The 24248-nt window shown below is 35.1% G+C and overlaps 1 non-coding gene across 1 annotated transcript; it reads right to left on the reverse strand.

Annotated features, from left to right (window-relative positions):
* Positions 1-8087: 8087 nt before the first annotated feature.
* LOC128566169 (U6 spliceosomal RNA) lies at positions 8088-8191 on the reverse strand. Its single transcript, XR_008374462.1, has one exon. It is a non-coding gene; the product is annotated as a U6 spliceosomal RNA (small nuclear RNA).
* Between the last annotated feature and the right edge of the window lie 16057 nt (positions 8192-24248).

Genomic DNA, 24248 nt, shown 5'->3' on the forward strand with positions numbered 1-24248 from the left:
AACATAATGATTAGAACTGTGGGAACTATGCACTGTCGTTTTAGTCACCCAAAAGCTTACAAGAGGGATGGGTGGTAGGGAATATGAGATGATCTCTTCTTCCTCCACTCCCTCCTTCTGCTGTTCTCTCTCCTCTTCTTCTTCCTCTTCTGGAGACATATTTATAATGTTAGAGTGTAGTAACACAATAATATGCTAACAATATCCCTCACTTACTGAGTGTCCAACGTTATTGTAATCATCTTACATATATTAAGTAATTCCATTTGACAACAACATATGAAGCACTATTGCCCATCTGTGTCTATAATCTTAATGTTGATTATAAAACTTACCTAATTTCACAAGCTAGAAAGCAACTGAGTCCTGAAATAACTCTCTGCAGTCTAACTCCAGTGTCAGTACCCCATATCACTACAAGAGTATTGGCACATCAAGAATAATTAATAAAATATGAACATATTTAGGAGTGTGTGTTCAACAATTAATAGTGTAATTGAAATATTGAAGACAATGTAAACTATCAGAGGGAGTTAATATGCTCCAGATCGTTCATCTAAAGTGGTTAGTGAATACATGAAATGGGGTTATTTCATTGTTGAAAGAATAAAGCTAAGACAGAATTGCTGTTACACATGATTTAGCCTCTAAGTATTTATTAAGCACATATGTTCTGTTCAGGAGCTCTCATCTGTGTTGTTTGGTTAATGCCGCACCCCCGGCATCTAGCCGTGGTGAGGTGGCGCTGTCCGCGTTGTAAAACACGTGGTTAGGTGGTCTGTGCTACCCGGAGCGATACTCCCAGCCCCCCTGGTATGCGACAGCAGCGCAGAAGTTGCCTAGCATACTTTTTGATGAACGTAATGACTCACGAGGTGCGGCATAGAAGCCTAAGAAACCTTTACCCTGAAACCTGTTTGTTGAGTTGTATGCCTGATTGTTACCTGATTGTTTTAAGAAACCAAGAATAAACATAATGACTTACTGATCCATAATCACGCATAGCCGATGGAGACTCAATGTCTCCAGGGGAACGATGCAGGAGCACGCTCCCACCATAAATGTCAGTGAATTGAGACAATGCATTGAGACAATGCAGGAACAGCAAACAAGATGCTCCATCTAGATATGTACTTACACCACCCACAGCCACCCACGACTTAAAACTTTCCACATACCTTTACATTTCATATATTTCCTAGTACTATAATCACTTACATAATTTACACATATATGAAATCTTTTAATCACATTAGAAGTAAATAATTTGTGAATTATTACTAATACTAGTAGTTATAAAGAAAGAATTTTCATGTTTTAAAACTCTAACCTTTAAAGCATTTACTTAGATAAGGGGAAGTGAAAGACACAACTGATAACCAGCAACCTTTGCTCCCCCTCGCGGACAGAACCCCTTGCGGACAGGATATTGTTTAAGTGAGATGGTCAAATACTCACATCTACAAGGTTAGATATTAACTTGTAAAGCTCAGCAAGTTGTAAAAATACCTTTTGTAATTTGTAATGCTTTGTCAAAAATGTATAAAAACCAATCTTAAAATTCAGTAAAGTACAGCTGCTTTCTTCATCACTCGTGGTGTGTAGCAGTTTGTCATTCCATCCTGCGTCGACCTTTCAATCAACCTGTGCCGTTCGCCCTGAGCACCCTCAAACTGAGGCCCATCGACTGACGGTCCGCGACAGGTTAATACTTGATTGATACAACACAGATGTACAGATCATCTCTGCTTGCCACTTTACCATCTTTTTAAGGAGGTGAAAAAAACATGCTTCAAAACCAAACACATAAACATACACACATAAGGAAAAAAAAATTAACCTCGAATAGCCAAGACATTACTCAGAAATAAAAACAAAGCAGGAGGAATCACGCTGACTTCAGACTATACTATAAATCAATAGTGATCAAAACAGCATGGTACTGGCACAAAAACAGAGAAGTAGATGACTGGAACAGAATAGAGAACTAAGAGATGAATCCGGCTACTTACTGTTATTTGATCTTTGATAAACCAATTAAAACATTCAGTGGGGAATGTTTTTAACAAATGGTGCTGGGTGAACTGGCTGGCAACCTGTAGAAGACTGAAACTGGACCCACACCTTTCACCATTAACTAAGATAGACTCTCACTGGATTAAAGATTTAAACTTAAGACATGAAACTATAAAAACCACTAGAAGAGAGTGCAGGGAAAACCCTTGAAGAAATTGGTCTGGGTGAGTATTTTATGAGGAGGACCTTCCGGGCAATTGAAGCAGCTTCAAAAATACACTACTGGGACTTCATCAAACTAAAAAGCTTCTGCACAGCCAAGAACACAGTAAGTAAAGCAAGCAAAGAGCCCTCAGAATGGGAGAAGATATTTGCAGGTTATGTCTCCGACAAAGGTTTAATAACCAGAATCCACAGAGAACTCAAATGTATAAGCAAGAAAAGAACAAGTGATCCCTTCGCAGGCCGGGCAAGGGACTTGAAGAGAAACTTCTCTGAAGAAGACAGGTGCACGGCCTACAGATATATGAAAAAATGCTTATCATCTTTAATCATCAGAGAAATGCAAATCAAAACTACTCTGAGATACCATCTATCTCCAGTAAGATTAGCCCAAATCACAAAATCCCAAGACCAGAAATGTTGGCGTGGATGTGGAGAAAAGGGAACACTTCTACACTGCTGGTGGGAATGCAAATTAATACATTCCTTTTGGAAAGATGTTTGGAGAACACTTAGAGATCTAAAAATAGATTTGCCATTCAATCCTATAATTCCTCTACTAGGTATATACCCAGAAGACCAAATATATCACATTATAACAAAGATATTTGTACAGAATGTTTATTGCAGCCCAATTCGTTATTTCTAAGTGATGGAAACAGCCCAAGTGCCCATCAATCCACGAATGAATTAATAAATAGTGGTATATGTACACCATGGAATATTATGCAGCCTTAAAGAAAGATGGAGACTTTACCTCTTTCATGTTTACATGAATGGAGCTGGAACATATACTTCTTAGCAAAGTATCTCAAGAATGGAAGAAAAAGTACCCAATGTACTCAGCCCTACTATGAAACTAATTTGTGCCTTTCATATGAAAGCTATAACCCAGTTATAACCTAAGAATATGGGGAAGGGGGAGAGGGAGGGGTAGGAGGGGGAAGGGAGGAGGAAGGATGGGTGAAGAGAGGGTGATTCGTGGAATTACACCTGTGGTGCATCTTACAAGGGTACATGTGAAACTTAGTAAATGTAGAATATAAATGTCTTAATGCAATAACTAAGAAAATGCCAGGAGGGCTATGTTAACCAGTGTGATGAAAATGTGTCAAAATGTTTATAAAACCAATGTATGGTGCCCCATGTTTGCCTTAATGTACAAAGCTATTATTTAATAATAAAAAAAATAAGTAAAGTAAAAAAAAGAAAAAAAATTAAATGAAGATTTACTTTGACATCCTGATATTTTTTTTTTTTAATGCAACACCTGGTCCTATCAGTGATCATATCTAGTCATTAACATTGAGAGGTTTGGTTTTGAATAACTAACATATGTGAAAGGAATCAATTTACTTTCTAAATTATGTGGAAATATCTTAGAATAACAGCTGGTTAACGTACTGCTCAAAATGAAATTCATTTTAATAGATTAAACTTATGTAAACTTCCTTTGTGAAAGAGAGAAAATTCAATTTTTCTCAAATAATATTTATATTTTAATCTGAATATTGTGGATACAATCATTTTTATTAACGTGTATATATGTGATACTATTGGACATCATTAAAAATCTAAAATATCTTCTTACTATATCTTTTGTACTAATTTCCTTTCCTCTTTCAAAAGAACTTTACTTTTTGTTCTGTTTTGTTCTGTTTGGTATGTGATAGACAGATGGAGTGATGTGTTTCACCCCTGCTTTTCAGTGATGGATTTTTGATGAAACTGACCCTAGCCACACTTATAGCAGGAAAATCCATGTAAGAATTTTTTTTTATATATGTATTTGTATAAACTTTAGGGGTATAAATGCAATTTTGTTCAGTGGATATATTGTATGATTGTGAAGTCTGGGTTTTTAATGTTTCCACCACCTGAATAATGTACATTGCCCCATTAAGAAATTTCTGTGTGTGTGTGTGTGTGGTTTTTGGCCTGGGCTGGGTTTGAACCCGCCACCTCCACCATATGGGACCGGCACCCTACTCCTTTGAGCCACAGGCGCTGCCCCCATTGAGAAATTTCTAACCACTCACCTACTATCCTTCCCATCATTCTAGTGTGTCTGTAATGTCTGTGATTCGAAGCTCTATATCTACTTGTGCACCTTATCTAGTTCCCATGTTTAAGTTAGAACAAGTGGTATTTAACTTTCTGTTTATACATTTTTTTATTAAGACAATGGTCTCCAGTTCCAGTATTTTATTTTGCATATATTCCCTGTATTTAATAATCTGATTTCTTAAATTAGTTTATCATACTTCTCATGAGAATTCTCCGTTTTTTTTTTTTTTTTTGTAGAGACAGAGTCTCACTTTATGGCCCTCGGTAGAGTGCCGTGGCCTCACACAGCTCACAGCAACCTCCAACTCCTGGGCTTAAGTGATTCTCTTGCCTCAGCCTCCCGAGTAGCTGGGACTACAGGCGCCCGCCACAACGCCCGGCTATTTTTTTGTTGCAGTTCGGCTGGGGCCGGGTTTGAACCTGCCACCCTCGGTATATGAGGCCGGTCCCTTACCGCCGCAGGCGCCACCCTCCCTTGTGATAATTTATTTGTTGTTAATATCATCTAATGTCCTTTTCATCTCAGACATTAAAGTTTTCATCTCTAGAAGTTTGACTTGGATCTTTATTTATTTATTATTATTTTTTTTTTTTTGTAGAGACAGAGTTTCACTTTATGGCCCTCGGTAGAGTGCCATGGCATCACACAGCTCACAGCAACCTCCAACTCCTGGGCTTAGGCAATTCTCTTGCCTCAGCCTCCCGAGCAGCTGGGACTACAGGCGCCCGCCACAACGCCCGGCTATTTTTTGGTTGCAGTTTGGCCAGGGCCGGGTTTGAACCCGCCACCCTTGGTATATGGGGCTGGCGCCTTACCGACTGAGCCACAGGCACCACCCGAATTCTCCGGTTTTATTGGCATTTATTTTGTGGTGGATTAATCAGAAATAACTTGTGGATGACTAATTCTTATGTCTCCTCCATCTTCTCTTTTTAACTGAGTGGAGGAAGTTTATGGACAGACCTACAGTGGCTATTCTACCACATTCTATGCATGTATAAAGATGCTACCTTTGTTCCTGGGTCAGGTCTATGTCTTTCATGAAATTCTCACAAGAATTGAGTATTAGAAAAAATTGTAAGAAATAATTAGAATTATAATATTTTCAGTCAATAATACATTTCTCAAAAATCATTTCAGTAGTGATTAATTTTCTAAGAGCTAGAAATAAGTTGGAATAAGATCTAAACTATTCCATTAGCTCATCTGTAAAGCAGTTACTTTGGATTTAATTTGAATGCTCCTTCTAGTCTCAGTGTATCTGGATTTATTTCAAAGTAATAAACAAACCAATCTTGCGTGCAGAATACATAAAATTCAGATTTACCAATATGAGAAAAATAAACTATTTTGACCTTTTACTGTAATTATTTGCTATATGTTATCAATTTAAACACTGATGCCCATTTAAAGATTGTTAGTGGTACAGTAATAAACCTGTATCATTCAGTATTGGAATTACTATTCTTCAGCTGAATTTCATGTATCTTCATGAAACTAACCAGTAGACAGGTTTGAGAAATGCTATCCTACCTTATACCCTACTTCCCAAATTTGATTCTCTCTGTATCTAAATATATATTCCCCACTATTTCCTGCTATATAAATTACATACATTCCTCCATTTGTATGTTGGTATATGTGTATATACCTGTGTGTATAAAACTCAGTCTGGCTTTATTTATAATTATAATTACAAAGAGATAAGTACCATGTAAATATTAGCAGTTGTAATTTTTTCAAAATTCATTTTTATACTTATAATGTCATGTTTTTCTTTCATTCAGAAATGCATTTTTTTAAACCTGCAAGAGTTCATTCACCCTCTTTGTGAGATTTTATAATACACGAATATTATTTCTTGTAGCCATCAATTATTTTTTATTTTTATGATTTTTCTTTGTTGTGGACTTAGATATTCCAGAGAAAGTTTGAATATGAATTTACCAACGTGGAAGGTATTGCGTGTCACCTCCTCATAAGGTACAGAAGAGAAGGCTAATAAATGAAGCTCTCATCAGAAAGCTACTTCTTTACACTTCATTTTTGCATTAGGTGAATTTTTTAGGACACATTTATGTCATTCATTTATTGGCCAATGATAACTCAAACTATAACATGTAGGGAGGGCTAAAAGTTTGAAATCTGTAGTGCACGCCACAGGCAGAAAATTCTTACACAGAAAGGCTTGATGCAGTCTTTTTAAAATTCATATTTATTTTTAATTGTCACATAATTGTGCACTGTCATTTTTCCATAAATACAATGTCTAATGATCATATATGTGTAAGTAGGACATTCATTATATCAAAAATTTATCATTTCTTTGTGATGAGAATATTCAATACATCTATTTAAAAATATATATTAATGCGAATAATAGTCATTCTGCAGAGCAGTGCTATAGAACCCTAGCATTTAATCCCTTAACTGTAATTTTATATTCTTTTACAAATATTTCCCCTTGTTTCCCTTCCCTTCACTGTTCCCAGGCTTTAGTAACCTCTGCTGTACCCTTTACTTTATGAGTTCAACTATTTCAGCTTCTGCATATGAGTGAGAACCTGCAGTGTTTAACTTTCTGTTTTAATTCACTTAACATTCTGTTCTCCAAGATCATCCATGCTGCCATCAATGGCAGAATTTCATTCTTTTTTTATGACTGAATTATAATCCATACTGCACATACACTATATTTTCTTTAGCCGTTCATCTCTTGCTGGACACATCCATCCCTTGTTCCTTAGGATCATTGTTAATAGTGAATAGGCTGTAATACACATGAGGCTGCTACGGTTGTCTCTCCAAATCTCATGTTGAGATTTGAGCCCAGTCTTGTAGGTAGGGCCAAGGGAGATGTTTTGGTTATAGGGGTGGATCTCTCCATCAATAAATAAATGACATTTCTGTGAGTGAGTAAGTAAATTCTCACTGCACCTGTTCCTTTGGTTGTTAAGAAGAGCCTGACCTCTCACCATTTTCTCTTATTTCATCTCTGGTCATGTGATCTCTGCACATTCAGGCTTTCCTTTCCCTTCTGCCACAACTTGAAGCAGTATGAAACCCTCACCAGAAACAAATGCTGGTGCCATGTATTTTTGTATAGCCAGCAGGATTGTGAACTAAATAAACGTCTTATTTTTATAAATTACCCATCTTTACGTGTTTCTTTATAACAAAAGTAAATGGACTAAGAAAGGGTGTGGATATCACTTTGAAATATGGACTTCCTTTTCATTGGATAAATACCTTGTATTGGAATTGCTGGAGCATATGAAAAACTCACAACCCACATTATACAGAATGGGGAGAGTCTGAAGCTTTTCCTCTAAGAATTGGAACAAGGCAAAGATGTCTGCTCTCACACTCTTACTCACCACAGCATTGAAATTTCCAGCCAGAGCAATTGGCAAGAGAAAGAAGCAAGCAGCATCTGAATCAGAACGGAGGAAGTCAAATTGCCAGATAATATAATTTAATACACAGAAAAACCTAAAACCATCACTAAAACCTACAGTGAAGTTGTAAAACACTGATGCAACACACAAAAAATGGTACCATTTTTAGACATGAGCAATAAACTAGCTGAAAAAGAAATCAAGAAAGCAATTCTATTTACATTAGCTACAAAAAGAAATCTGGAAATAGATTTAACCAATAATGTGAATGATCTCTATAAGGAAAACTATAAAAATGCTGCTGAAAGAAACTGATGCTGCCATTTTAAGGAAGAACTTCTTCCCTCATGAAACCTCACTACTTCACCTAAGAGTATTTTTTTTTTAACATGCGGTACTTCACGAATTTGTGTGTTATCCTTGTGCAGTGGCCATACTAACCTCCGTGTAGTTCCAGTTTTAGTGCATGTCCTGCCAAAGCCAGCACACACAGGTAAGGCTTTTTAACCAATGGGATGAGTCAAGCGCATACTATTAAGCATCACGCTCATTACTTGAAGTATACAATACATCAGAACACCATGTTGCACGCTATAATTATACCAAAATTTTATTCATCAACAAAGTATCAATTTAAAAATTTAAAAAATGAACAAAGAGGTCAAATTATTAGAGATGTTAACTACATCTGCAAAATATCTTTCAGCAACACCTGGATTAGATTTGGTTGAATACCTGGGTACTATCATCAAGCCCTTTTCTATACAGCCGTGTATAGTTCTCAATGGGCAGCTAGATCTTTCACCACAGATCTAGAAATTGTAAAAGGGGCTAAAAAATGTCTGAGGGCTCCATTCTTCATGAACATCATTCATAAAACAGAGCAAAGGAGTCTTGTTATTGTGAAAAATGGATTATTAGAAACTGCATACTGTTCATTCAGAAAAACTACTCTATGCCAAAATGATTGCTCATTAGTATGGAATTTATTAACCTCATGAGGGTAAAAACAGCTCCTTCATGATGTCAAAAACATTACCTGCAATTAGGAAGTAGATAAAGTGTTTATTGAGTCCTTAGTGCAGTGCTGAGCTTAATTTTCTATTGACTGGTTTATTTTACAATTTGAAAGGGGCCTGGGCTAATATACAGATTTTTGTCTAATGGAAATACTATGCTAATTAACTTTGTGTCAACATGGCTGGGTCATAGTGTCCAGATATTTGATGAAACCTTATTCAGGACGTTTCTATGAAAGAAAGAGTACTTTGGATGAGAACAACATTTACATCAATGGACTTTGAATAAGGAAGATTCCTCTCCATATGTGGGCTTTGTCCAATCAATTGAAGCCTTTTTTTTTTTTCAATAGAAGCCTTTAATAGCACAGAGACAGACATCTTCTGAGCAAAAGGAAATTCAATCAGAAGATTCCCTTTATATTCAACCTGCTACTTATTCTAGGGTCTTCAATCTACTTCTCTGCCCTGTAGATTTGGCAAAGAATCTGCCAAGAATTTACCAAGTCTCCACCATGTGAGCAAATTCTGTGAATGAAATCTCTCTATATATATACTGCATTTTTATTCTATTTCTCTGAAGAATGCTAATTGTTAGAATACCATTTAAATTATAGTTTTTGCCCCATAGATTTAAACTCAAAAAGATAGTTTTCTGCTCATAAAACCTTCACCATATTTGTATCTAACTTCGGAAACTTAACATTACTTTCTTAAATTGTGTCTGTAACATTGCAAAAACATAGACAAATCTTGAATGAATTATGTTAATGAAATAAGCCACATGAAGTTACTATTATTGCGTTGTTTCATTTTTGTGATGTGTGAAAAAAGGAAAAACTATAGAGAAAGAAATGAGGTAAGTGGTTGCCAAAGTGTGGGCATGGTGAAGGAAAATTGACCACAAACACATGTAAGGAAATATTTTAAATAAAATCCTGACTTTCCAATTTTGGAAACTCAAGTTTTATTTGTTACTATTAACAAAGGTTTGCATTTGTCTGTTATAATGTTCTAAAGTGGTCGCAACAACTGGTGGAAATGGTCCCACAATCTAATATACTACTTAATAATTATTTTTAAAACATTTTTCATATAGTGTGAATTAGCTGACATACTTTTGAAAGATAATATTATCAGCTTAATACATACATGTTGTATTGTTTAAAATTCTGGATAAAGAGAGGTCTTGTGAATATCATAGTTGGCTTGCTGTTGTATGATAACACCTGACAGTTACCTTAAATAATTGTGAGATAGGTATAAATAAAGAACAACTTACTATTTGTGTGTTTCTGAACAATATAGAAATATACATATTACATAGTTTGTAGACAAGCCCCAAGCAAACTTATTAAGTTAAATTTTGTCATTGGATACTTAACATCTATCTTATATTCCCTCTGCCTTCTAAAACTACCATACCCCACTGGCTTGACTTTGTGATTTCTGTAGTTTTAAAATTAGAGTATAGGGGTGGCACCTGTGGCTCAAAGGAGTAGGGTGCTGGCGCCATATGCCGGAGGTGGTGGGTTCAAATCCAGAGCTAGCCAAAAACTGAAAAAACTAAATAAATAAATAAAATAAAATAAAATTAGAGTACATATGGGTAATTCATATTTAATTTTTTTTTTTTGACTTGAAACGTAAGTTTCTTAATTGAGGTCTATTCCAGGGCTGAGAAAGCTCTAAATTGTCTCAGGCCTGCCTTTCCGGAGCTGTTGTGTTATATTTGACACTGTTCAGATCTTCTTTTCACCAAAACCGTCCTAGAAGGACAATTACTGGGAGAAAATGTGTCCTTCATTTATTCTGTTACACCTGTCTGAATGTTTCTGTTTGTTTTTGTTTTAGTTTTTGCTACTAAGATGGAGTCTCTGATGGCTCTTCTTTCACTTCTTTCTAAATAAACGTGAGAATGCTTCAACACCTTTGATTGGAGATAGGCTTATAGAATCTTAAATCATTTGTATTCATTTTTCTTCCCTTGGCCAGACTCCAGTGAATTTTAATGACTGAAAGGTATTCCAATTAAATGTGCCTCTTAAAGTTCAAATTCAATTTTTGTTAATAAATCTATGAAATAGAGAGTCCAGGAAGAAATTCACACATACTTGAACTATTTTTTATAACAGACAAAGGAAATATACATGGAAAATCAATAGTTCAATAAATGATTCTCAAACAATTGGATATCCAGACACACACAAAGAGCCTATATTTTCACCACACATACAAAAATTAATTAAAAATGAATCATGAAATGAAACATTAAATCTAAAACTATAATACTTTGGAAAAATATAGCAGACAATTTTTTTTTTACTTTGAGATAAAAAAGATTCCTTAGCTATGACAACAAAAGCACAATCCCAAAAAGCACTGATAAGAGACAACAACGAGATAAACCAAAGATCAGAAGAAAGTTATTGTGAAGCAGATATCTGGTATGAGACTTTTACTTAGCACACATAAATAGAACTCAATAGTCCACAGTAGAAACAAATAGAACCTAATTTTTAAAAAGCAGCAAATGATGTCAATAATTCACCAAAGAAGATATATGAACAGTAAATAAGCATACACAGCTAAAAAGTCATCAGCATCATTAGTCTATAGGAAATACAAATTAAACCTTCAATTAAATATTACCGTACTCCTATTAGAATGACTATTTTTTAAAAAAAATTAGTATGATTATGCTAAGTACTAGTGAAGATATGGAGGAACTGGGAAACTTGTACTCGGTTGATGGGATTGTCAACTAGAACAACCAGTTTGGGAAAAAATGCTCCACAACTGGGTTTTTACCCAGGGAAATATTTTCATAGATCTATACACGAATGTTTATAAGAGCTTTGTTTGCAACAGACAAAACTGAGAGCAAAACAAATGTACATCAACTGGTGAATGTATAAGCAAACTATGCAATATTCATTGAATGAAATGGTTCTTAACAATCATCATTGATTCAAACAATGCAGGCACTTGATATACATTTCTTTCCAGATACAGTCTACTTCCTGCAAATAATATAAGGAAGTATTGTCTAAACAATATAAGCTATAGTTTCTTTATACAACCTGTATGAAATTCCATCCCAAATGTATACCATTAATTTAAAATGTATTTACTGTCAAGTAAATATAGTAGGAAATATAGTTTCTTCATTATATTCATTCACTTTCATTTTTCAACGTATCATCATTAAAAAACCTATTAAACTGGAGGCATTTTATAATGTGTGTACTATTTCAGACATATCTTGTTTTCTCTATCTTCTTCTCCAATCCTTCTTTCCTTTTTGTCCATGCCTACTTTTATTTCATTTTTCCTAAGCTGTAAAGGAGACAATAAATACAATACAAAACACAATAAAAGTCCTGATGTCATGAAGTTAATTAACACTCTAGGCTTCTTACACATTTTTGACTACTAAATATGTGTGTGTGTGTGTGTGTGTATCTTGTACACAGAAGTGAACTAAAATGTATTTTGATATTCTATTTCAAATCTCAGAAACTCCACATTTTCTACTGCAGTTTTTTGTCATAAGACCTATTTACATTCAGATAGCAGTTCTGTTCTATTAGCTTGAAAGACATTATTGTTCTCTTTAATAATGCTTAGGATAGGGCATGCCACAGCATATTACAAATTTAAGACAAGGATATTATGCATCAATTAATTACGAAAAGTTAAATTTTACATAGCAACCAAGTTAAATTTAGCATATGTCAGGATCACAAACTCGCTGATTATTATTTTTTTTACTGTGCCTTACCTTAAGTAATAAACATTTAAAATAAAGCCACTTTGATGTTTGGTTCATTGGCTGTGCCACGTTTTTTCACGTCCCAGGGCTTTTGTATGACTGTCTTCCTTTTGCCTGTATAGCTCTGCCCTTCGCTGCCACCACATCCTTCTTTCTCAATTACGAATGTTTACCTGGCTAGCTCTTGCTCATTCTTTAGATTCCAGCTGAAATTCTATTTTTCCAAAGATGCTTATCTCTGATTATCCCAAAGGAATTTAGCCTATGAATTATGTTTATTATACTATAGTATTTTTATTCTAAATATTTTAACTAAGTGCCTTATAAAACCTATCTATGTCCATGAACATAGGCACCAACCAGTAAGAACTGATGCTACTCTTAGGCTTGAGTAGGGCTCTAGGACTCCCTATTGCATAATTTTCAAGTATTTTGTTTTGGATCATGGTTATTTTTGGGGAATTTAAGAAAATGGGCTAAGGTAACATAGGTAATGACTATTTACCGAGTGTTAAAGAAGCAGTTTAATACGTTAAGCAATTATAATGTTATTTTGGTACATACAATTACATTTCAGTCCTTCTTGCTACAATTTTCAAATCTGTCCCTAGCTGTGTGTTTTTTGCCCATCTCCCTCTATCCATAGTCACAATATGGATATGTCACAATTTCCATCACAATATGATATGCCTTTAGATACCATTTAGTTAAGTAATGAATGATTGTAATACTGATGCCAGATACTCTACCATACTCTCTTCTAAGGAAAGAAAAGAATTACATATCCTCTTCCAAATTACCTACAAACACCATTTCCCAATTTGTGTTTAAAAAGCCTTAGTTTTATAAGTAGGGACATTCTGCCTAGTTGAGCAGTTGGGAGAGCTTGAATCCACTCTTTGATAAACCAAAAAATGCTCCTCTATGAGTCATTACAGTTCATCGTGGAACTTATCTGACAAAGTCTGTGCTTTCTCCTATCAGGCACAGGAATGGATGGTTCATTACTATTATGAACAACCATGCTGAGAGCAAGGGAATAAAATACATAGCAAAATTTTATAGGTCTCAGGATTACTAAATCAGTGGTGAATATATTCAATAAGCACTTTAATCTAGTTGAGTAAGATTGAATGTAATGGTCTTCTCTGAGCAAATTCTGCTGCCATTTGAAGGCTGGATGGAGATAATTTTTTTTACCATCTCACTGCAAAAGTATACCAGTTACACTGCAAGCTTGATCCGAAAATTCTTTTACATGTTTTGTTTAACCAAAAAAATTGTCTCAGTCAAAATCAATAGGTAAATTATCAGATACTATTGTTTAAAATTCCTCATCCATCTGAAAATGTATTTTATTCAATTAAGTCTAGTAACAGTAACTCTTGGAATTTCAATACATTCTTCTGGCATGTTGCTCAGTGTGAATTGTTTCTTATTCATTGAATTTACAAATGGAGTACCTTTATACAGGATTCAGTGATTAAAACAGAATGAAAACTCTTTAAAATAAAGTAACAGGAGCATCGGAAATGTGGGATCTCTGATTGAGGTGGGTCACTGAGCCTTTGAACCTAGGCTGGTATTCAGTGCCTTACATGATTAATAATTGATTGTGTACTTAATATATTTTTTACAAAATACAGTATTTAATATGCCATTCATTTCTAAACAATACAGATATTGTTACCTTCAAAACAGGACTACACAATGCTCAAATTTTACTTTCTCTATAGTGTTTTTGGAGACAAAGGAATATATAGATCTAGTAAGTTATAAAACACAAACAACCCGTCTTAATTATTCCAAAGTTGATTTAATTTATCTCTTTTCCCTCTTTTATTTGGGGCTCTGCTGATAGGAGGCTTACTTTGCTCTCTCTGCTTAATCCTCCACACTGAACTTACTCTGTCTTCTCTCCTATGCTGTCTGGATTCCTGCACTCGATTTCACTTCCTTTTTCTTAGAACACTTAACTTTACCATAAAATTAAATATTTTGTTTTGGTTTTGGTTACTATCCTTGCCTATACACCCACTTTGCTACATGATGGAACAAGTCAAATACTTTCTCTCTTTTGTTCATTGACATATTATAAAATCCCAGACAATGTTCTGGCACAAAAAGTGCTACATAAATATTTACTTGAATGAATTGGTTTATTCAGTTAATTATTACATTATAGCCCCCCATAGAAGATAACATAAGGTTTTGAAACACAGTCTGGAAAATAGTTATCAAAACATGTTACACTGAGTTAGTTCTCAATAAACGTTAAATACAAAAAATTATAATTATTAAAATATATGGTCTCATATTTTCTGTGTCAGAGTGCTACCAAGTTATTAATATCTAGCTACCTTATTTCCAGATATAAAACTCCCCTCAGCTTCTGTTTACAATAAATATTTGATTGTTAACACAATGACTGTCTTTAGTTTAATCGCTTAAATATTTATGACATGCCTACTACATTTCAGTCAATGTATGTATTATGGTTATTAAAAATACCATAAAACGCAGGTCCCATTGTCCAGGAACATGTTGTCCAGTGAAGGATATGATAATAAAACATGTTTAGTCACTTCTAAATGAATTGGTACTAGGCTATAGAGTTGGTCTAACTGAACTGCTGATAGAATTTTATATTTTCCTTAAGTTTAATGGCATTTTGGCTAATTAGAGGGGAGTGGAATTTCATTCCATTTTGCAAGAAGCAAACTCATTAACCATACCATTGGATGAAGAAAGTTATACCCAGTCCCAGCAATAAATGTATAAATATATATTTAAAAAATATTTCCTACTTAAAATTAGGAATTGTCTAAAATGTATCAATAATTATTAATCTATATGGACAAATGCTTCATCACTTTCACTTGCTTACCTAATCATTACTATTACATTTAAATAGATGTGTCACAAAGTCTTACAGTAAATACAAAAAGTAGAAAGAGGCCTGAAATAAATGTAAAAAGAATTGATTTTTTTTCATATACAAATACCAACACATTGTCATGGAATAGCCACCACAAAAGCTTTATATTATGACCTTTGAATCTTCAAAACAATTATATGACTTAATAACTAGGGAGGATGAGCATTTTTTTTTTTTTTTTGCAGCTTTTGGCTAGGGCCAGGTTTGAACTCTCCACTTCTGGTATATGGGGCCAGCGCCCTACTCCTTTGAGCCACAGGTGCCACCCAGGATGATGAGCATTTTTTCAAGTGTTTGTTAGCCATTTGTCTGTCTTCCTCATAGAGGGTTCTATTCACATCTCTTGCCCAGAAGTAAGAGGGTATTGTTTACTCTTTTTCATTGTTGCCTTCTTTAATAATAAGGGCTTGGTTTTTGTTAGTTTTTCTGTCCCTGTTATTTGTTTTGTCTCCCGGTTTTACCCCTTAAGGTTTAAAAAATATATATATATATTTTTTTCATCAGTTTTTGTCTGGGGCGCTGGGTTTGAACCCGCCACCTCCGGTATATGGGGCTGGCACCCTATTCCTTTGAGCCACAGGCACCGTCCTTAAATATATAATTTTTAAGGATACTCTTAGGTTTATTTTTTATTAACTATTAAACAGATAACTTTTAATTTTTAAATATTTTTTCAATACTTTAATAAAGTCAACAAACACATATGCTACACTTTCATTTTTAACTAAAAATTTAGTTTGAAATTAAGATTAAAAGGAATTTTATGGTATTGATATTAACCAAGGCTTGTTTTAATTTGATGAAGGTGTATGCACATATAGCTAAGTGCAAATTTCTTCGCTATATAAATTTGCACATGGGTGTGTATCATTTTGCTTAAAGCTCTGAAATCCCAAAGCAGACACTATTTACAATGACTAATGAATTAAAATAGGTATTTTAAGAAATAAAGGGAGTAAAATATTTAATACACCACATTTATTTATTCCATAAGAAAATAGTAAAATAAATTATTCTAAAACAGATGTTGCCTGTTTCATATATATATTTAAAATTTTTCTATTTTCCTTTCAGTCTTTTTTTTAAATGACTAATATAATTGTTTTTATGGGGTTCAATGTGATGTTTTGATTTAAGTATATATTATAGAAATAGTCATCTAAGCTCATTAATATATACATCATCTCACCAACTTCTCATATTTTGTGCATGAGGAGAACATTAAAAATCTATTAGATTCGTTCATTTAGCAATTTTAAAATATACAATATGTTGTTATTAACTCTGGTCATCATGCGGAAGTGTATTGGTCACTGGAAGTTATTCCTCTCCTCTAACTGAAGTTTTGTATCCTTTGATCTCATAAAAGCAGATTTTAAGGAGTTGTGAATAAACCTGAGTTCTGTTTCTGTTATATCTCCAAACATGAAGGCTTGAAAGTCATATTAGCTCCTTGTGTTTTCATCATGTCTCTGCCACAAAGTAGTAGTAATAATGCCCATTCTTTCCATTTGATAGTGCATTCTGTTATTTGAGACTCAATTTAGAACTTGTAAATAGAACTCAGTTAATAAACATGAAATAGAAAATGTCTTTTTAATGTAGGAATCTTTTGAATTAATTATACTGTTAAAACATGTGAATCAGTGAACAGAAGCCTAAATTGTGACATGCTGATGCAGAGGGATGTAATTATATGCTCAGTAATCATAATGACCTAATGAAAACACGTGGATTTCAGAAGTATTATGCAGAATGAAACACAGTAGGCATCGAAGAGTTTAATAAACCCATTTATATGCATATGCTAGGACAGGGAACACGAAAATGTGGTGATAGAATCAGAAAAACGGCTGTCTCTGGGATGATGGAAATGTTTTATAATCTGGCTGGGTCAGTGTTTATTTGGATTTAAGCATTTGACATATCTGATAAAACCGTACCCTCATAAGCTGAGTAATTTTTGCCATATAAGTCATACTTCAATAAAGTTTTTATTCAAAATTAAATAAAATATATAAGCCACTGAAAAATTAAGAAAAGATAAAAATGAAATTAGAAATAAAATATAAGCTGTAGCAGAATAGCTTTTTACTCACTTGACTGCTTTAATTTTACTTCTCAAGGGCTTAGTTATGAACATGGTACTTAACATCTTTTCTTGAGGATCCGAACACAGTTCTTCTCTGTATCAAGCAAGGTCTCTCAGCTGAGTAGGCCATGGTCTGTTTCTATATGTAGAACTTAAAATACATTTAATTCACAATAAAATCTTCTCTGGCCTATAAGGGATTCTGTGAATCCAGATAATAATTTGTGTATTTGTTCACAGCAAACCATTCTTTTTTACTCTTGGAATAATTTTCTTCAGTTTAAAGCTATACTTTTGGTTTTAGTACAAATTATTCTTATAATTATATACCTATTTCTTGCACACTTACTGCTTCCCTATCGACTTCTGAAAGGACTGCTTGATTTCACCACCTTACTTCATCTGTCTCTGCTCTTTTCTTACAGTTAGAAAAGTTACATGCTTTGAGAACAGAGCTGTCACATGAGGATCCAGACGGTCTTACAGTTAACTCACATTAATTTTATCTTACAACCTCTGTAGCACTTACTTTGGTCCTCTCTCATGACCTGTAATTCTCAACCAGAAAAACAATGAACAAACATCTTCAAGTTGAAATTATTTTATGGAACATAAAAGAAATAAACTTTCAAAAACTTATTTAATATTTCTTTATTTATTCCCTTTTTGAGACAGAGTCTCACTTTGTCACTCTTGGTAGTGTCCTGGTGTTATAGCTCACAGCAACCTCAAACTCCTGGGCTCTAGTGATCTTGCCTCAGACTCCCAAGTAGCTGGGACTACAGGCTTCTGCCACAATGTCTGGCTATTTTTAGAAACAAGATCTCGCTCTGAAGCAGGCTGGTCTCAAACTCTTGAGCTCAGGCAATCCACCTGTCTTGGCCTCCTAGAGTTCTGGAATTACAGAAGCGAGCCATCATGCCCAGTAAACATTTTAAAATTTAATTTGAAATGTGTGGCCTTCTCATTTCAAGATTGTTCTTTTTTATGTATTCATAGGTTTTTTTTTTGTTATTTTAAATTATTGAACTCCAGGAGGCTTAATATATTCTACCTGTTTTCAAACTATATCATCTCTAAACAGATATAGAAAATGTGTCACCTTTACTTTATTAAAAAGATAGTCAAGTTTATTTTATAAGTCTCCATAATGTAATGTACTCACGAACCTTACAATTTTGTAAATAGTAAATGATGTCTCTAGATAGTATCAAGATTGTTCTTTTTTTTTTTTTTTTTTTTTGTAGAGACAGAGTCTCACTTTATGGCCCTCGGTAGAGTGCCTGGCCTCACACAGCTCACAGCAACCTACAACTCCTGGGCTTAAGCGATTCTCTTGCCTCAGCCTCCTGAGTAGCTGGGACTACAGGCGCCTGCCACAACGCCCGGCTATTTTTTGGTTGCAGTTTGGCCGGAGCCGGGCTTGAACCCACCACCCTTGGCATATGGGGTCGGCGCCCTACCGACTGAGCCACAGGCGCCGCCCTCAAGATTGTTCTTTTTAAGCACCAAAGGAGGAAAGAGAAGCATCATCTTTCTCGGCCGCACCCCTTTAACAAAAGAAGTTGTTCTTTAATATTTAGATTCATTTTAAAGTCCACACTTCTGGACCTAGAAGGCCACCCCTGGATTAGACATTTCACAGAGATTCTAGAAAATTAGCTCTTCCTCTTTCTTTATTCCTCCCTGATTACTGATTTATTCATTTATTTCTTTATGAGTTTTCTCTCCCAATCATCAGTCTAGTTACTTGTCAAGCCATCCATTGGTCCTTCATTTTTCACCTATTTATATGTCTCCAATGCATTATCCACGACTCCGTGCAACTGCAAATTTATGCATTTGCCAATCCATTCTTCATACATCATTTGACATTTGTTCATTCATCTTTCCCATCTATCTACCCACCCAGCCAATTTAAAGTAAGACATCCAGTTATAGTAGACACTTAGGGATAAAGGAAGAATTACATTAAGTTCATCTCAGATAAGAAAAGAGAGACTCGATTTATCTTACTTATATAATATTTTAAATTGAAAATGATTTCCAAATAATCTTTTAAATGCTTATGTGTTCATATCCGTTTGCTTATACGGATATTCAGAGCATTGTGACCACAAGAAAAAAAAATCCTGTGAAATTTGAGGAAAATATATAGGCTCCCAGCCTCCAAAGCAAACTTTCTATAATCTACAGAAACTTGTTCAGAGCATTAGGACATTTTCATAGGTCCACAATGACTTTGGTACACATGTGGCACTGAGTACCCCTGGCTTTAGAGAATTCTACAATGTAGTTTTCATTCAATAGGATGTTTCCATGGCACCTGTCTGGAAAGCACACAAATATTTTAGCCAGCCATTGTGTAATGCAAATCCAATATTGTATGGAGATAGACAAAAATTCAATATAGGACAACACATTCAAAGTGTATACAATTGAAAAAATCATGTTAGCATAGAGAAAAATAGCACATCTTATAACTGACTTTTATCCACAAAATTAAAAGTGAGATTTATTTATACTTTATTCTTCTTATGTTTTTTTTTTTTTAAAGAAACTATTCCTCTTCCATTTTCTAGAAGGAATTAATGCCAAATATATACTGTGGCATCCTGTCTTCATTCTTTTCATTAAGGAATGAAGATGGGTGGGTCTTGGGAGTTGGTGCATTGAGAGTCCAGAATCTGTTGGAGGCAATAGTTAAGGTACTAAAGCTCTGTTTCTGAGTGATTTCACTCTCTCTCTTAATCTTTTTCTGGAATCTTTTCTGTATAATAGGCTAAGATTTTCCTTTCCTTATGATAAGCCACCCTGATTGAGGGCTCAAAGCTTTCCTTTTACAGGAAATTCTGGAGCCCATCTCTCTGCCCTGCTTTAAAGATTGTATTGAGTATTAGGCTACAATATGCTTTGTAGTTAATCTCGTACCTTTCTTGCAAACTCATTTCTTCTGTGTAATATGGATTTAGGCTATAAAGATAAGAAATGAAGAAATATGAGCAATGCATAACTTTTATGGAATATCATTTTAGTGACGATACTCTGGAAATGTAGCCAGAAGGATGATTTATGGAGTGTTCTGTGTGCCCTGGGAAATTGATTCATCTTAACCCTGTAAGGGTTGGGGAAGATATGCAGTTTTTGAGAGGGGGAGTAAAGACCTGTTTGCATTTTGGAAAGACAATTATTCAGTCTACTGCATGGAAGATGAGATGGGAGAGAAGTGTGAGGCAGGGGGACCTGTATAGCAGACTCTTGCAGTGATTCAGAGGAGGTGATATAGTCTGGAAAAGAATAGTGGTTGTGGAAATATTTGGGATGAAATATTTATTTTAACTTTGAGTCATCGTAAATAAATATGTAATTTTTCTTGAAATATCCCTTATATCTCTTGTTTCAGAATTCCAGACTTAGGTTAAGTATTATCATCTGATTCATTGCTTTGGGGGTTTCCAATTTATTAAAACAGCAGGGAGAAGGGGAGAAAGATGTGAAAGGGGGGTGCATATTGACATTCAAATATCCTTCTAAACCTACGAAGCTGGTACATGGAAGTCCATTCTGAGAAATGTGCCTCTAGCCAGTGGCAATTCATGCTAAAAAAAGTTTGTCAGATTGCAAAGGACTCAGGATTCCACTGTACAGCTTTAAAAGAAAAACATCCTTGCTTGCTGCATTCAACATTATTGTCCCCAAATGAGAACTTCGCGTAGATGCAGTTATAGGCAAACACCTGTACAATTCATTAAAGTTTATTCTATCTGTATTAATTTTTCAAGTAAATTAATAAAGCTATTGCTACTAATGAATATTAAGGTTTAAGTTTCTTGGCCTGGAATATGAGATTCCACAGTATCTATTGACTCCTGCCAGATCACCACTTACGACGTTCACTATTCACCAAAGCAGGCTCGCCATTTTCTTTCATGCTTCTGTGCTTTGTTCATGCTATTGCCTCTGTCCCAGCTACCCATCCCCAATTTCTACACCTGACTCCTCCTGTGTCTAAACTCCTTTTAAAGTTTAATTTTACTTTGAAATGTGCCTTTTATGTTCCACAAACATTTTAACTCCTTTATCCTATTACCTAGTAAGCTGTATGAAAGTTTCCAAATGGGTCCTCTTCCCATTTTGTTGAGAATTTTATTATATATACATGATAAGCAAATCAGCATATCACATATACTTTGGATGAGCCCCCAAAGAAAACCAAATATTATAGCAAAATTCCTTAGGTATATAACAAAATTAAAGAGTTTCCATCTGATATTCCATCTGATGTCGTAAGGACTTAGTAAGAAAATGTAATTTTTCAGATATCTTTCTCCAGACAGCAATAAACTGTAATTAAGTTGTAGAATTATATTAAGTTCTTTCTCTCAATATCCATTTATATTTCCAGATAAAGTGGCTTATCCACTTTTTATTTGGAGAAAATATTCTAGTGATAATTTCACTTCAATAAATCTGTAAAGGCATTTGTTTTTGATAACTTGTGCATAATAGAGTTGAATTCTCTCGTGAATAGGCTTAAGAAGTTTTTGCTTCCATGGCATTACAAGAAACAAAAGTTTTACTTCAAGCAGAATGAGTTAATTGCTCTCTCCCAGTTTAAAAAGACAGCTATACAGCCAAATGACAAAAAGTGGTCCCGTGATACAGCATATTTTTCTGTGTCAAATGTTCCCCTGTGTATAATGCACATCATATTTTTGAGTTAAATTTTCAGAGAACATCCCTCTAGAAAATGGCCGCAGCTCTTGGCCAAGAGAGACACTCTGAGGAGGGTTAATGCTCCCCAGTAACGTGCAGATTGCAGTGCCCTCTCATCCTCTTGTAGAGGCTGCTCTTTCCCTCTCCATCAAGATCCCTTCACTCTCTAACTTGGGGCCCGCGGCTGAGATGACCAAGCACATGGCCAGCAGAACAGAAGCCTCTGAGGCTGTGCGGCTCGCAGGTCCCCAAGGAGAGTTCCTGGGCTGCAGGGGACTTGTGGTCCACTGGCTCATTGCAGCCTGGCCTGAGACCTCCGTCCTTGGACCACATGGCTGCGCCCACTTCTCCAGCCAGGCTACCACATACTCCGCTGGTCCTGGCTCTTGGTAGAGGCTGCTTAGGGCTTCTCCCCAGGGAGCTCGATCCTCCTGGACTGGAATCCTTTCTGCCTAATGCGCCCAAGCAAGAGGGCAAGATGGATCCAGAAGGCCAGCTGGTCTCCCCCACTCTGGAGGGCTTAAGCGATTCTCTTACCTCAGCCTCCCAAGTACCTGGGACTACAGGCACTCGCCCCAAGGCCCGGCTCACTTTAATAGCTTAATGAGTGAAATAGCTGTACTTTTTTCATTGTCATTTCTTTTTATTTTGCTAATAATAAAATTTAAGATGCTATACAGATGTACATTTTAATTTGTATGTATTTTTATTAATATAAAAGATATTTTATGTTTTTAGCAAGTTCCCCAAAGAATGTGTTCTATAACATTTGGATCCAGTCAAAAGGCCATAGTCAATTGTCCAGAAGTCCAAATGTCTGCGGTTGCCCCGTCCTTCCACGTGACCCATAGTTCCAGAATGCCTGAATGTAATTTTAAAAAAAATTCACACATTCAAATTACTTGTGTCAAAGTATCACATGAACCCTATTCCCTCTAAACATGCACAACTATTACATATTCAAAAATTTGTTTAAATCTTAAAAAAAAAAAAACAAAAAAACCCCCCAGATTTTCTTAGCGTTATCCATTCAGTTTGTTTGGGATACTCAAAGCATGCTCAATTTTGTAGTTAAAAAACTATAACTGAAAAGGTAAATTTTATGTCCTAAGAAAACAATTTGCCAACTGATTTCTGTATTCAGCAGGATATAAATATGTGCACAGGTAATTTCTCCCAGCTATTATTAGGTTTCTGGTATTCTCCTCCTGAGGCCTGATAACAGTTCTCCTACTACTGGACACATTCTAATCAAGGACACATTTAGCCCTCGTATTAAGTGTTAGATTGTGTGTCCTTCTTACAGGAATGCCAGCTTTCAGTGTTCCAATGTGTGAAGGGTCATAGTGATTGGGGAAGAAAGAACTGCAGACTCGATTTCACCTTTACACTCAAGAAAACTCACAGTCCACTGTGACCCTGAACCTAAATTTCTCTGGTTTACTCCATAATGACCTCACTTGTGTTTCATACTCTAATATATCCTTACTTTTGCACCATATTCCTTCCCATGTTTCTGCAAATATAGCCTAGATGATGACCTGCCATCAAAAGTGCAGGTGAACAAAGGCTAGTGGAGATGTTTTCTACACGGGGAAGCCTGACTACAAAAATACAGATAGAGATTATTGAAGGATAACCAAAATGTTGCATCATGAGAACCAACTTTTTAGTTGTGAATTATATTTTAGGAGTTAATTATATTGTAGTAGTTAATTCTATTTTCCTATTGATAAAAACATCTCAGACCTCGGTCCAAGTTTGTTGGGAAAGAATGCTCTGATCCAATAGCAAGGTCTGCAATAGGTACACAGGTGAGTGGGGCACAAAGTGCTTATCATTCCTGAATTATACTAGTTCATTTCATGATCTGTCAATACGCAATGACATTTTGTTCAAAGTTTGAATCAGTGGTAAAATTATGATAATATACTTTAGAATAAAATCAGAAAAATAAGATTGAAAAGAATTTTACTAAATTTGTATTAGCATAATCATCTGCTC

This window comes from Nycticebus coucang, chromosome 14, assembly GCF_027406575.1.
Source record: "Nycticebus coucang isolate mNycCou1 chromosome 14, mNycCou1.pri, whole genome shotgun sequence".
Classification (NCBI taxonomy): Eukaryota; Metazoa; Chordata; class Mammalia; order Primates; family Lorisidae; genus Nycticebus; species Nycticebus coucang.